At 34.5% G+C, this 13,499-nt stretch overlaps 1 protein-coding gene across 4 annotated transcripts in view; it reads left to right on the forward strand.

Annotated features, from left to right (window-relative positions):
* Window positions 1-288: 288 nt before the first annotated feature.
* Window positions 289-13,499, forward strand: part of LOC112048387 (uncharacterized) — a 28,024-nt gene continuing 14,813 nt past the window's right edge. For 2 of the 4 annotated variants that reach the window (XM_052882673.1, XM_052882674.1), the window contains exon 1: window positions 290-577. The gene's annotated coding sequence lies outside the window, so the exon portion shown is untranslated. Of the gene's footprint in view, window positions 578-13,233; window positions 13,493-13,499 lie in introns of those variants that run through there. The other 2 variants (XM_052882672.1, XM_024085938.2) reach the window with 2 other exon arrangements.

The raw sequence follows: 13,499 nt of genomic DNA on the forward strand, positions 1-13,499 counted from the left end.
TTTTAAATATCAATTGAATAAGAATTTATTTTCGAAATACTCCATAATACGCAATAAACGGGATGTATTTAAGAAATAACATTATATTATTTATTTTCAGATATAAGAATATTCTCAACGCCAGCTAATCAGATAGCGAAGTATCCAATAATACAAAATATTAGAGAAATGGGAAACAGAATTGACACTTGTACTAGATTGCCTTGCCGAGATAGAAGTGGTCGTGCGACCGTGGCATTGGCGTCCGTCTCGCTCGCGCAGCAGTTCATTCACCCGGCGCGGGCGCAGCGCGGAAGAAGCGCAGGCGCGGTGCGGGCTGTAGGCTGCGCGGGAAGGACGTCTCCGACCATGAACCAGCCACACTTTATCAGTTATTCGGAGCTCTCGGTGCGCGCGCCGTCTCCCGACATGACCCTCTAACGTGTTTCAGACTGAAAGCAACTCAGATCTCATACAAGACTTATATTTTTAAGTGACGTGCAGTGTAGTTTTTAAGCTTTAGTGATTATATTTACGGATTTATTTTCCCGATCTGGATGTCCCACGGTCGTGTTTACTGGATTATTATGCAGTCGTGGTGAGTGATTAGAAAATGATTTATTTATTTGGGTGCATTTTGTTATTGTATATATTTTTCCTTTATAAATAATAATATTTTAAGCTCGTATCAGTTGTTGCGTTTAAAAGACATCAACGCGATCTTATTAAACGCAGCTACTCCTTTTGCTTACTTCTCGCCTTTTATTTTATTATAAGTAACTAGTAATTATTAATAATATTCTCTACTTAAAGCTTAATGTTTACTATAGATAATATTTATATAACCATAAGTTAATTTCAGTAGTGATAAGGTATATTGACAAAACTATATTGACTTTATAAAATGTTCGAAAATAAAATACTAATACTTTATGAATTATATGCTTAAATAAAATTATTAATCTTCATATTTAACTATTAAAAATATTTTTTAGTTTAGATTAACAATATATTTTCTTCAAAATTATTCAACAGATGTGTAAATAGAAAATCCATTTATAAACTAATTTAAAGTAAATATTAAACGAAAATCTATACCTTATTTCTTATAATTATTAACTCCAGACAATGAAAGTCATTAACACGGCCAGATATGACCAATTATCCAGATTACAACTATAGGGGTCATTAAAACCCAACTATAATAGTGGAGCGATGACTCTGGGAGGGGTTTTAGGCTATAATTATCATAATAAACAAGTCCTAGCACATGCGTGCAAACTCACCCATGCACACACATACACACACCATTGTTGATGATTGCAAAAAGCGAACCTTGAACCTTGCGAGTTCAATTTCAAGGCGACTGTTCGCACGTGAGGCGGATTACGTAACTCACCCCACCCACACATCGAGACATGTGCGTGCAGTGTAAACAAACTATAATTATTGTATGTCGTTTATTTACTTTGAAAATCAAGTCTACTTTGTATCTAGATCAGTATATATGAGACTAGCGAACGTTCGACTTGCCAGCTAACTTGACAGATGTTGTCCTGTCTTATACAAGCTTGTATGTAGAGTATACCAATACGAGTATATCATAATCCATCATCATCATCATTATTATAAACCGATTAACGTCCACTGCTGGACATAGGCCTCTAATATAGCCTTCCAAACATTACGGTCTCCGGCCATCAGTATCCAGCAGTGCCTATATAAGAGTAACTTTGAGAAAAGCCAAAACCTTCATAACTTTCTTACTGGAACCAATTACAAACATTACATACATTACATACATACATACATACATTACAAGAATAGATATTTATTTGGCAAGTTTTAGATATTAGGATAACGCCGTAATTTTTTTGCACTTATTTCACTTTTTGTAAAATCACACATATCTTCCACTGACTATTCTCGTCACCAATCGTCGACGTCATCAACGTCATCTGGCGTCAATTCGTCGCCTCTTTTACGCTTTAGGTGTCACATGTTCTTTCTTTCCTTCAATCTTCTTTCCTTTCCTTTTTCCTTTCCACTGCTGTCCCTTCCCATACATATTTATGGATATTATCACCACATTCGTTTCATATCTATTCCGTACTGTATGTTGAAAAAATATCAAATAAATCAATTGTAACCTATCACACTTAAATTACTTTCAGTCAGATTATAATAAAAAATATCCTAAATATAAATACTATATCAATCATACATCTAAACTTACATAAAAATACCAACAAAAGACAAAACATTTTCATTTTAAGTTAACCTGCGCGTGATGATACTTTGTATGCACGAACAAAAACATCTTGAAATCATATATGTACTTATATAAAAATTACAAGACCAATACATAAATGTACCACGAATATGGTAGATACATCCAAAAAACTTCCGGACGCGCAAGCAAAAGTGGTCTCAATGCGGAAAGCGAAAAGATTCAAATTAGCACACGCGTTGTTCGCAATTTCGGCAATGACACTGACTCGGCCGATGATATAACATAAGGCTGACAAACCCGTGAAAAGTCGGTCATTGAACCGCGAGCAGAGTGCGAGCCACGGTCGCTTGCGCAGCTTTCGCTTACGCGATTTTGTGTTTACGCCCCTCGGCATAGAGTCGACTTTCAGTCTCACTTCATCTTAGCATATTTATACAGTTAAATGTTCGAAACACCTATGACGCATTTATGTATATTTTCAACATTTTAATTTGAGTATCACTTTTACACAAAGATTTTATTTATCAGCCTCTAATAATAATATGTAATCTTTATAACTTAAATAAGTTTTATTTTGACTTGTATAAAATATTCTTTTCAAATTTTAGATTTCTAATAAGTGCAGGGTGAATCCAACAGCAATTATTATTAATGCAGTCGACAATAATGGTCCATGGGATAACTTTTATTACGTTCCACCTCATTATGAAGTAACAGAGCTAAAGCTTAGACTTAGAGTGATTTGAACACTTGAATTTAAAAAAAAATTTAAACTATAACTTAACTAATGTCACCGCTACACTTTGCATACACAAAACTAACGCCTATCCGCATTTTATTAATGAATTCGATATTTTATTGTTCAATAAAGTTTTTGTCTGTTTATTGCTATTAAGAGTATTTTAAAAACAGCAAATATTATTTACCTTGCCAGCTAACTTAGCAGAAGCTGACTATTTTTCAAATTGCATGTAAACTAAGCCTACTTGGTTATTAATAAACTGATTTGAGTTAAAATTTGCTATATTTACTTATATAGCAAATTTTTAATCAAATCAGTTTATTTCAATTAGACTTCGTTTCCAGAAATAACGCTTACCGCGTGGTAATGAAGACGAGTTTTTCAACAAATAAATCTAAAAATCTAGCCTGCAAGTTCACTTACACTTACGTGGTAGGAAGGTCCTTGATGGGTAGAAAGTAAATGCTCGGTAAACATCGCACGGGTAGAGGGGTGCATCGGGAACCTGTTCCAACAACGGTACCTCGGCATGCCTGACTCGCACGCACCTATTATGTAACTTCCATTTTTACGCTCCAATAGGCTTTGCTTTGTCTTATGTCACATTTGACCTTTTGTTGCGTACAAAGCAAATAAATACTTGACACGAATCAAGTGCGTTAGCGGTTGTTTACATATGAAATTCGTTTTATACCTTATCATTCTTTGGTATATCTACTAAACAGAAGAGTATAATCAGAGAAGACTATCAGTTAAAGTCAAATTATCTTTGTAAAAAGTAGTGGTTTCTAATAATAATAATAATAATAATAATTTATTTATTTGCTTTAAACATGGGTTACACTTGTTATAAAATTAAATATACAATTAATTATTCGATCCAAACATGTCTTGCCTATAGGCGTGCAAAATATTTATGAAATGTGTCGATGGAACAATACCTAAATTACAAAAGCTACAAAATTACAAAACAAAAAAAAAACAATATAAGAGAAAATTATGTCAATTTAAAAAAAAATGTCAATTATTACAATTAGTCAAAATTTCAGTTGAAAATAGTCTTTGTAGTTATATATATAATGATAGACTACTGTCAGAAATATACTACTATCTGGGGTTATTTTATTAAGACAATTAAGAAGCACACTTTCTACAACGAAAATATCAAGAAAATATTATTTAATACGGATTAGATAGTGAAACACGAGGCTCGTATTAAATGAAGTCACAGAAAGTGTTTTGATATTCCAATAAACGTCCCACATACATATAATTCGAATGAAACAGTTGACATGAAGCGTGGTTTCCGGCCGCCATCATAGCGGTTACCACACCATAGCACGCCATACAACGCACCATATAAAATACCGTTCACTCAATAGGGTTAATAAACTCTGAATTATTTAATAAAATTTTTAGGATACTTAGATAAGTATATAAATCTATACAGTAGACATATCATCATCATCATCATTAACAACCTACATTCGGCTCACTGCTGAGCTCGAGTCTCCTCTCAGAATGAGAGGGGTTAGGCCTTAGTCCACCACGCTAGCCCAATGCGAATTGGAAAACTTTGCACATGTAGAGAATTAAGAAAATTCTTCTTATGCAGGTTTTTTCACGATGTTTTAGACATATATTATGTAGGTAAATGATTCTTGTACAATTTAAGTAAAATATTTTAATATCAAACAGCAAACTTCAAGATATTACAGAGGTGCCTATATATGTATATAAGAACACTTGTAAATTTATACTCTAAATAAAGATAAACCCCTGAAAATATTTGAATAAAAACAGCTTAATATATACATATACGAGTATGTACTGATATGTTTAGACGTTGAACCATGATTTAGTTAAAATCCATGCATACATCGTCCTTTATAATGAAAAATTAAAAGATAAATTATAATAATCATTATGAATCATTAGAGTAATTGTATCGAAATATTCTCATGATTAATTTTGTGTATCATAGTCTGTCAATACAACGAATTGTGTACGAGTAGATAATATATTAACGGCCTCAAACCCAGGACCTCATAATCCTACACAAATCAAAGCAACTAACCCGATTATCATAACAACACTATTGAATGCACATTATACAGATAATCATCGCATTATGCAATAGGGAAATACTTGAGAGGGCACCTACACGCGAAACCTTCGGACCGTGTCAAGTCAGTGCATTGACTTTGCTTGACATTTAATCAATGAATGAGTACACGTGCTCAGGCTCACACCCTCGTCGCATTGTATTGTAATATTGTATGTTTAAATCAACCATATCAATAATCAATATATGTATTATCTTATCTATATTAATATCATGAAGATCTAAAGTTTGTAAGGTTGCAGGAGGTAATCTCTGGATCTACTAAACCGATTTTCAAAATTCTTTTACCAATAGATAGCCATTTTATTTGTGAGTGTCATAGGTCATATTGTATTCACACAGGAATGGAATGTACACGGATAAATATAATTTATGTAGTATAGGTCTCGCACCGATCTTTCATGATCTTAACATCTATACGTATTATAAAAAAACTCCTCCGCCACGTTTATCTGTTTGTCTATCCGCGGTACACTCAAAAACTACTTAACGTATTTTCATGCTTTTATTTCCACCAATAGATTAAGTTATTTGAGTATTTAATTTGTTAAAGTAAATCGGTTGAAATATGACGATAATTGAATGGAAGAATCGGAAAAAGTCAAGCCGCTTGAAAGCTTTAGTTTAAAAGCCTACATAATCCCTTGAAGATATAACAAAAAATTATGAAAATGTATTTATATTATATGCCCACAAAAAAAGTCGTCGTCTGTGCCTACTGTTAGATTTTTTTCTTAATAGATCGAGTAATTTAATGAGAAGGTTTATGTGTATATTATACTAATGAAGTATGTTAAGGTACAGGGCTATAAACCGGACGAAGTTGCGGGCGTCGGCTAGTAAAACATAATCTTTTATTTTAAGCTTTGATTTAACATCAGGCAAATTCTCTTTAAAATATTACATATCAAGAATCGGAATATTGAATATCTACTGTTATAATTTTATTCTAGTCTTAAATACAAATAAATGTACATGTCAATATAATCAATCTCCTCGGAGATTTCCTGCTGCGTTTCGATTTCACCCTCCCATTTATATTTTTTATCGCCACAACCTAACGGTAGCCGAGACCCATAGGTACCGTATGAAAATCTTTAAGCGAGTTCATGTGTAACATTATACAATCGAACCTACCTGTTTGATGGCTATAAAAGCTTGGGAAGCGATTCAAGGTGTTCCTCATTATATGCAATATTATTATGTATACTTGAAAGTATTAAGTAATCCTTACACATTAAGAAATTATGTAAGAAAATATGTCATACTGAAAATAAGAATGTGTGAAAATGACGAGTAATAAACGAGCAATGAGTTTTAACACAAAATAAGATCGTTTAATCGTTAGAAGTATAATGGTTTTTATTAGCTACAACAATAATTAGACATCTTCAGAAGACATAAAACGCTCTACAATCCCTCTGATTTCTGTCAGAATTAAAAGAAACCAAATGAATTAAATCAATGGAATAAAATATCAACGGCTTTGTTTGATATATATATAATTATATATATTATATGATACGACTACTATGAACACGTACTATGTTACTTGTATATATTTTCAATGGCTGCTGTGAAATCACAAATTATGTATGTAAGCCTCATACCGTCTAAGCTATAAACCTCTTTTAAAAGGATATATGAGTCAAGTTTCAGGGAAGGAAACTGAACAGTTAGAGTCTAGGAATCATTCGCTATGAATAAATACTACGTTCCACATACGACATTACGTCATCCATTTTCAATGCTTGAATTAAAATTGAAGATAAGTATGAAACCTTTAAGTGTCCTTTATTCAATTGCTTAATTATAAATCATCGTAACTGCTTTTAAGAACTACTAAGACAGACCATATAATTTCCTTTTCAATTTAATACACCAGTTTTTAGTCAGTGGGTAAATAATACTTGCAACAACTGACTTGAGGACTCTCACTTGAGACACCTCTTGATACCTGCTGATGACTGATGATAATGATGAAACTTACATCATTATCATCAGTCATCCAATCTATACTAATATTACAAGCTGAAGAGTTTGTTTGTTGGATTGAACGCGTTAATCTCAGGAACTACTGGTCCGATTTGAAAAATTCTTTTAGTGTTAGATAGCCCATTTATCGAGGAAGGCTATATTTTATCCCCGTATTCCTACGGAAACGGGAACCACGCGGGTGAAACCACGCGGTGTCAGCTAGTTTTCAATAAGATTCAACTTTAATCAACTGGAAATTCATCAGAAAAGTATCTACCAATAAACATATGCGTAGACACTTATCACAATCTCTCTCCTACACATTAAGTTCTTATTGCGCTTAACATACATTGATGTATGGAATTAAATTATTATTCTCAAAACGCGATCATATTTCTTTGTCGATTCAAATCGTCTAAATAAATCTAACGGTACGGTCCTTAACAAAAGCGCCGTTGTTATTGTACGGACTTAATCCTCTACCTGCTCGTAAGCACACACTTGCGACTTTGCTTTTGTTGTTTTTTTTTTCCACTAACCATGGATAATTATGAATCCGCTTTGTCACATCGGTATACATAATTATGCGGGATTGGAAAAACTATATAAATATGAATACTTGAAACGTAGCAGAAAATAAACAAGCTTTAAGAAAAGTATTTTAAGTACTATACCTACTGTGTTGATATATTAAAATTGATAGTTTTTCATTCATCAGTGCTTCGAAGCTTAATTTCTCGGATTGCTGCCGTAAATACTTCGATATCGATCTTTATCTATGTCTGACTGTTACCTAAGTTTACGAGTATCTCTCCCTCTTACAAGAAAGAGGTCATTATCTAGAAATAGAACTATAAATATACTAGAATAAAATGAAAACTGAACATTTCAAAATGGCTATTGAAAGAAATACCGAAGAAACTGAATTCGATAGAAAAAAGTGATCAAGCTGTCGACACCGGACGACGTAAATAAATAGATCAAAATATATTTCAAAGTAAGTAACAAAGGAAAGTTAACCGTCGGTCGGATCGATGAAAGTAAAGGCCGGTGTAGACAGGTCCCGTTAGCCGGCCGGGCCCCGGCTCGCGGAATACTAAGCGCTGACATACTGCGCGGCTTTTGACCCTAGCTACATTCTAGACTGGTACTCGCACTTCTATGCACTCGATTTAAAGCCTAAATATATTCTACAAATATAAATTACGGTATACACAATTATTTAGTTACTTAACCTTACTAGACTCGCGCTGTATTAAAATAAAAGTAATAATTTAGATCACGATAAAAAAAATGAATTTCGGAAGGTAAGAAGTGAAGTGAAGTGGCACAAAATATAATCAAATGAAAATAAAGTTTTAATATTTTAATTAGAACAAATTTGTGTAAATTGAAATAATTTAAAATGATCATCGTATATAAAAAGTTCGTTAAACGTACTATACAATTTGTAATTCTCTATAATAATATATAAATCGTACACAATCTATTTGTTAATTTCTAAACACCTCCATTGCTAAAAGGCATTTACTTAAATAACTAATACAAAAGTGCAAAAAAAGTCTTTGTAAAACTAAAACTAAATTACCGCAAGTACCTATTTTATTATTGCGTCATTATTCATTACAACCCCTAAAGCAAATTCTGGAAACTGAGTAAAAACATTAAAAGTCTTTTCAGTAGAACCCTTAATGTTTTGTTACAAATTGCCTCGGAAAGACCTTGTACACTTTTTTAATTACATTCTTTATTTTTCCCTTAACGGCAAAACGAGCTTTTGAATTTGCTTTGCAAAAAAATGCAATTTGTGCAAATGGCATTTTTTAACACGTCACTATTTATAGGCAGCCGCCATAAACCAAAAGGGCCGTTGTTTAGAAAACCTTTTGTTCTATCCGGCTCTATTATACTGTTGGATAATAAGGAAAGGCCGTCAGACGAAATTGCACATTCGTCGTACAACGGGTGTCATAAAAACAATTACCAGACGCAACGGCTGAATGGTGATTTAAATAGAGAATACGTTTTGCCAAATTTGCGAACGTTTCGCTTAATACATCAGTGCTGTACTTAAGCTTAGTGCGGATATAGGCAGACGGGGACAACGACCCTACGCAAAATTCGCTGCATTGGGCTAGGTCTAGTGCATGCGCGTATGTACCGGCGACAACACGGAAGCTCTCCGAGAGGGAGCGCACTATGCGCCTGCACCCGGCTAGAGCAGGAAAAAGGCATGAATGAGTATTGAAGCCTACCCCAAGAAGGGGGAAATCGAGTTTGCACTGTGGGCTGTGGGCACCACATCTACAGACATTATACACAGACCCTACAGTCTACACCATACAGCACTGTGAGATCAATAAAGCCTTATTATAAGCCGTTGCCTTCAATGACTACCGAGTACCGATCCATCTTTTAAAATAAAATTGTTTGGCAACCGTTATAATTGTAACGTCAATATTATAAAGGCTGTTTGTTATTTTGAATTTCTGAAAGGTGTGAAACTACTTAGATAGATTTTTGGAAAAGTTATATTGTAACTTAAAATTAAAGACGAAATAGAGGGTAAAAGTTTAGATGGAAGGACCCAACACCTATTTTCTAGTTTACAGTATATAATAATATAATTATGCTTTTATTATCAAAGAAGAAATATGATAAACAACAAATAGTAAAATGAAATACTGAAAAAGTTCAAGAAGCTTTTTCTCAATATAACATTATAAATCTATTACTTTCAATTAAAACTCTTTTTCAAATGAAGGCAAATGTGATAATTCAAACTAAAATACGTATTAACATAAAGAAATAAAATTATTGGTTGATAAACCAATTTCGCAGAATTTTAATTGATATGAAACTTATAATACAAATACAATTTTTTTTTGTTTTAACTATTATTGTTATTTATTATCATTTAGTTAGGAATTGTAGAATACGTTTTGAAATTTTATTTAGTTATTGTATTACGCCCTAAAATGGCACTAAAATCAAACGTCTGCTTAGACTTGAATGAACTTTTAATGTCTGAAAAATAGCCCTAAGCTCATTAGTCGAAGTCTCACACACACAGCAACGATGAACTTTTGTAGGCTTCAAAAACTTAAAATTGCAAGCCCAAAGAAAATTTGTACGATGTCAACGACCGCTGTGCCCAATACTTATACAGTAAACGCATTTGGGCGCACACATGCGCGCGGCAGCGATTTATTCGCGCGAACGAGTGAGACGCCGCGCGGCGCCGGGCGGCGGGGGCTAGCGCAGTGGGGCGACGCAGCGCAGGCCGTTCACCCCGGAAGATTCAGTGTTTTGATACCGCTCAAGCCTCCGACGATGGAAAACTGCATTTTCTTTGATGCGCTTCACTTTTCACGCTCTAATTGACCGTTTATTAAACTATTATTGCATTATTAATTCCGCTGTAGTTTAAAAAGGACAAGTATTTCTGTATCTAATTTCACATTAAATATACTAATATATTGTATAAAATATCAATAAAAAACGCAAAATATAATTCGTAAAATCTAAATTGATGAAAAGTTGTACTACTTAAAGTAAAAAATAAAAATTCCAAAAAACATAAAATAATCTAAATTCAATTTTACATTGCTTATTAAAATTATAATTAAACGAAAAATATTGTTGATCAAGTTAATTCATGGAGTTCATTATCATTTAGGTCTTTAATAATGAGAAAAGCCTTTGCAACCAATGAGAGCCACCCAGACATGCCTAACGAAACCATAGCCTGAGTACATCCACACTATTGCTTAATGCATCTCACCCTAATAGGATGCTAGCCATAGTATACGTCACCAATTTGAAGTAAAACCAATTGTAATCTCTTTTTATACCATTCCATGGTATAAAAAGAGATATTCGTATCTCAAATCAAAAATAAAATTTCAATTTATCTTTTATATAATATTAAGAACGGTAGCTAGGAACAGACTCTACGTTTATTATCCTTTATCCTTATTGGAAACTATAAAATTTAATATTTTTATGTTGTACTTGGAACGTGCTTTTGGAATTATAATCACAAAACATAAAGCACATAAGATTATAATATCAAACGTCTTTTACTTTAAATTAAAAACAGCTTTCTTCAAATTTGTGAAAAACCTAGTGCCTAGGATCCAGGATTTTATATTATTAGGAATATTATAAAGGCTAGTCGTTATTATCCACTTGTATTGTTAACAAAGCATTTACAACAATGAACATTAAAAAATAAACACGTGCAATTAACTCAATACGGCTATAAAGTCATGGATTCGTTAATCATACATAACTTATTAAAATATTTTCTGGATTATCAGTAAAATATAAAAAATACCAAATTTATATTTAAAAAATGTGTAGTCTTAGTTTTAGTTATTTTAATTCAATTATTATTTACATTTCGATATAGTTTTAGTACAATTATGCATTTCATTGTATCTAATAAAGTTGGCAAAGCATTCACAATCTGTGATATATAAGATGAACTTTATTACGGAAATAGTCTGAATGCCTCAAGTTATCTTCCCTGGAAGAGAACAGCTGCTGGGATCGATATAGTGACGGGGCCCAGACAGAAGCCCAGACGTTAGGATAGGTCGTGTAATGGGGTGACTACAGTATAACTAATGATGTAATGGCTGTGGGGGAAAACGAACCTAATTGCTCGCCATTGGGGAAATTAGGTTTGTAATATTAAAAATATGTGACAATCTATAAATACTTTTTAAAGTACTTCAATTAATGTAAATTTTCTAATGAATAGTCTTTTAAAATATGTATTATTTTCTATATTACAGGTCTACATACACTATCAAACATACATATATACACACTACACATACATACACTAACAAACGGAACACCTATTTAGTTGGCAAGCTAGTGTATACATACTTGATAGTTATATGCTACTCATTTATAGTTCATGAAAAAAAATCTAGCTCTAAATAAAAAATCGGTTTACTTATTTACTACAGTGAAAAACCTGAAACCCACGTGACCAAAATAAAACGAAATAATACAGAAAGAACATGATTATAATTTAAACATCATGTTGTCATTACTAATTATACTCCAACGGTGATGAAATGTAATATATTCATCATCAATGCTATATACTCGTATATCAGAGCCCCAGGCAGCCGTCGGGTCCATTATTCAGAGTTCGACCAGTTTGAGGCTGTTAACAGATTACAGGCTGTAAATAGTGAAATCAATATTGGATAATGGTAGGTGGCGGGGTGCGGCGATGCTAACCGAGGAGGCAAACGCATCACCCCTACTAAGTAAACCCAACTAGACTTCTCACTGCTGCTGCTGTATAAAAACTCGAGAAAGAAGGAAATTGTGAAAAGTTTAAAATACCTGTAAATTCGAGAATCAGAAGTAAGGGTGCGTGAAGGCTATGTCGTCGACCCGCGAGAGTGAAAGCTCGTTCCGGGGAGGCACAGGCGCGCCCGCCCGCCCTGCCATGGCTTTCGCTACCGTTCTCACGCTACCCTCGCACACGTTGTTTTTAACTTGTTTAATTACGGTTTTCGATTTAGATTGTTAAACTATTAGTTTAATAAATCTAAATCTATTACTTATTAAGTAAAATTCATTTCACAAATCAACAAAGATATTTGAAATATCGTAAATTGTACAGAAATATCTTTATTGCCTATTGCATCATCGGTTCAGTTGCATTCAATTTTTTTTCATTACATTTTGAGGTTTTATTGGTTTCAGAAAGATGGCTCATTTAGTGTCTCGTATGTAAGGGTATGGTCGTGCTAACGTGGAAGTGTTTCGGCGGTTCGCGCGGCATCATCAATAAAGTGCAAGCGCGGATCGGGAGCACGGTCAGGGCGCGCCGCGGCCGCCACACTACGGAAGTAATGAACTTGAATGCAGCGCTCGGTCGCACTGCACCGCTCCGTCCCTCTCTCGTCTAGTCGCAGAACACTAGGCGCGAACGTGACGTACTCACTGCACTCGCTGTCAAATTCGTCCGCATTCTCCATCACGAGCCGCTTTCGTCGTCGATGCGTTTATCGGAACGAGACGCGAATATGTGTGTCGATTGCATTCTCGGCGTTGTAAAAGTGCATCTAGGTCGGTCGGCAGCGTCGGCCGTCGGCTTAGTGCGACGCGCTCCGCGGCTAGACGTGGGGCAGGTCGCCGTTGCATAATGCGCTCCGGGCGCTGCTGGCTCGCACGCCGGCCCGCGCGCGCCCTAGCGGCGACATGCGAGCGGCGCGCCGGCCGCGGCCTCCCGTCCCGCGGCTAGCGCTCCGCGTCTTCCTGGGCACCTAACGTCGCTCGACACCGCTCTCGCCTACTACTACGAACTAAGTCATTTCACACCAAAGACAATTTTTTTTTACGGAATAATCTTCAAACAAGTTATAATAGTTAAGAGAAGAAATTAAAGGATGCTTAATTGTGTGTAAGTA

This window comes from Bicyclus anynana, chromosome 7, assembly GCF_947172395.1.
Source record: "Bicyclus anynana chromosome 7, ilBicAnyn1.1, whole genome shotgun sequence".
Classification (NCBI taxonomy): Eukaryota; Metazoa; Arthropoda; class Insecta; order Lepidoptera; family Nymphalidae; genus Bicyclus; species Bicyclus anynana.